The 3245-nt window shown below is 32.7% G+C and overlaps 1 pseudogene across 1 annotated transcript; it reads right to left on the reverse strand.

Annotated features, from left to right (window-relative positions):
* Nucleotides 1-2454: 2454 nt before the first annotated feature.
* LOC308508024 (large ribosomal subunit protein eL32-like) lies at nt 2455-2914 on the reverse strand (annotated as a pseudogene). The gene has a single exon. The product of its transcript is annotated as a large ribosomal subunit protein eL32-like (transcript).
* Nucleotides 2915-3245: the final 331 nt, after the last annotated feature.

Here is a 3245-nt window from a genome sequence, read left to right on the forward strand (position 1 = left end):
TTAGCCATTCATAATTACAAAACAGGACCTTTAGCACAGTGCTTTTCTGAGTGTGGATGCTGAACTGGTGCCAGTTGGTGAGCTATTCGTTTCTAGATTTACATGCTTAGCCAACTATAAAAAACGTCCATTCATATATATTCTAAGATTCAGGAAATACATTATCAAGTGCTCTTTTTCAGGAAACTATTTGAGTACCTACTACACCAAAATGAGGACTTAAATCAATTAAGAGCAAGACAAAAGATATAAGAGCTAATCCAATACTGTAAAGAGGCATGAGGATTCTAAGATAATAATGAAAGAATTCCCAGGATAACTGCTTGGCCTCAGGCTTAGAGGGCAGTCAGCCAGAAGGATGGATGGTGCCAGAAAGAATGCTTTCTAATATGGGTTACTATTTTGAGAAATGTTACAGAATTTTAATAAAAATATGAGGCTTAAATCATGAAAGGACTATTAAAAGGTAAGAAAAATCATAAACAAATGTAGTTTTTATTGGCAGAAAAAAACAAGAATTTGGATAAGACAGGAAATGGATTCATGATACACTTCTTTGCTCAGCTATCAACAATATTAATAGAATGGCAATCATATAAATACTGACCACTAATGAGAACTGATATTGCTATATTCAAAGGATGGGAAAAAGAAAGGAATATGTCTGTAAGGAAGACAGGTGGTGTAAAAAACGCCACCTTCCCCTTATATATATAGACATAAAATATAGATTATTTTTTTATTTTATATTTTGTCAGTCCCTTCTCCCACCAATTACTTATCCTTCGGCTTGCTAAATGTGCAGACTTCTTTAGTAAAATCAATCACAGTCACAATTCATCTGAGACAATACATGCAGGGATTGATGAAAATGCTGCTTCACGCACTCTGTTCATTCCAGTTTTTCACTACCCATTGAAATATGCATGACTAATGGAAGACACAAACTAAAAATACTGAGTGGGGGGGCAACACATTAAACATATCATGTGTAGTACTGTACACATCATGGGATATAATGTAAAATCAATACATAATTTGTTATGTGTATCTGCCCAATTTTCAAGCCTTATAAGCACCCTTTTCTAAAAGTGCATACTTCATATGTTATTCTTTAAAATTAGAAATAGCTGTAGAAGGATATTATTTAGAAGGATGGCAATAAACACAAAAGGGATAGTTAGTATTGAGAATCAAAATATGTGGCATCCTGTTTTTTTGTTTTGTTTTGTTTTGTTTATCCCATTGAAAGCCTTACAAGGACTATTCAACTTTGAAAACTATGTAAGTGTACTACTTTGATTAAAAAAAAAAAAGGAAAGCTAATCTAAAATGTTCCTCTGTTTACAATACAGCAATTGTTTTGCAATCGTTAAATGTGATTGTCTTTTTTTGCTGTTATCTACCTACAAATACGCAAATGTCTATGTTTCTTTTGATCTGATTTTTCAATTTCATGTTTTTCCACACCGGTGAAATTGAGGGAGACTGCTAAGGCAATTTATCCTAGTCGTTGTACTTTTGAGACATCTGGTGCTATACTAAGCACCTCTCATATTTGTTATTTTAAAAATTATGGTAAATCAAATCTTACAATTAGTGAATTTCATTACTAGAAATTCATTACTAGAATTCAATGCCCTATGATCTCATGGCTTCATTTCTGCTATTCTGTCACTATTTAAAATTTTGCAGAATAATAGTACTTATCATTTACTTCCACCACAGCATCTTAATGTAATATTCCTTATAAGTTTTAATGATTAGCAAATCTTGGAAACATTAAATATGAATTGCATTATAATGTTCTAAAAGTGGATAAAAATAATTCATAACAACAGGAAAATACTACAGGGCAGTTGAAAAATATATTTTCCGTCCAGTGGTAAGTTTATCATCTTTTTTATTCTCTTTAGATTTGAAATGATGAGGTAAAGTATATAAAATTAAAAGTCACTTAAATTTTTCTACAAAACCCATATGATACAGAATTACCTCCAACATATTTAAAAATACATACATAGTATGTGGTAGGCATGTGACTACAGAGCAAAAGATAATCAAATGTAAAATATTACCTGGAAAAAAAACAACACACCTAACAAAATTTTCCCAAACATCAAATTATGAATGATATGTATCTCCTAAAAGAAAATATAATATAGTATTCAAAACTGCACTAAAATAGAGGCTTATAATCTGTTGTGGAAAAGCCTAAAATAGGCTTCACAAAGTAATGTCTACTACTTAACATGTTAAGGAGGAGACATATTTAAAATTAAATATATTAAAAGAAAAATATGAAATAAATTGTGTATTTACTCAGTGTATACATCTTTTATTTTTATAACTTTATTTGAAGTTAACTTAAGTCACACACTCTATTTATTTATTCATTTTTTTTGGAAGAATTTTATGGTTTTATTAAAACACAGTTTGCACACAAGCTGTCTATTAATTTTCTTCACTGCGCAGCCGGGCATTGGGATTGGTGACTCTGATGGCCAGCTGGGCTGCTCTTTCCACAATGGCTTTGCGGTTCTTTGAGGAGACATTGTGAGCAATTTCAGCACAGTAAGATTTGTTGCACATCAGCAGCACTTCAAAGCTCCTTGACGTTGTGGACCAGGAACTTCCGAAAGCCACTGGGCAGCATGTGCTTTGTTTTCTTGTTACTCCCATAACCAATGTTGGGCATCAAGATCTGGCCCTTGAATCCTCTGCGCACCTTGTTGTCAGTGCCTTTGGGTTTCCGCCAGTCACGCATAATTTTGACATATCGGTCTGACTGGTGCCCGATAAACTTTTTGGTCCTCTTTTTGACGATTTTGGGCTTCACGAGTGGTCTAAGGGCAGCCATGATACCGAGTAGAAGATGAACGCCACTTCCATAGGCAGCGCAGAGGAAGAGAGGGGAAGGGCCACACACTGTATTTAAAGTATTTTCTTTTTGCTATTGAGGTTCCTTTACAATGGAAAATTAACATAGGCATTTGGAAAAATTATGTTGTTTTTTTTTTATTATTTTATGATCAATAGTATGTACACTTTTATCCAAAGGGTTAAGTAAGTGATGAGGCAAATATGGAAAAATAAGTCAATATGCCAAAATTTGATTTTATTTTGCTTCAATTTTCTTTCAAGTATTATATAAACCAGCTACATAATATCAAACACAAAAATTTAGAATTATTAGAAAATGATACTCTTACATATAAATGAGCAATTTCCTTTGGAGTAATAGC

The sequence above is a fragment of the Rhinolophus hipposideros genome, assembly GCF_964194185.1.
Source record: "Rhinolophus hipposideros genome assembly, chromosome: 15".
In the NCBI taxonomy this organism is placed as follows: domain Eukaryota; kingdom Metazoa; phylum Chordata; class Mammalia; order Chiroptera; family Rhinolophidae; genus Rhinolophus; species Rhinolophus hipposideros.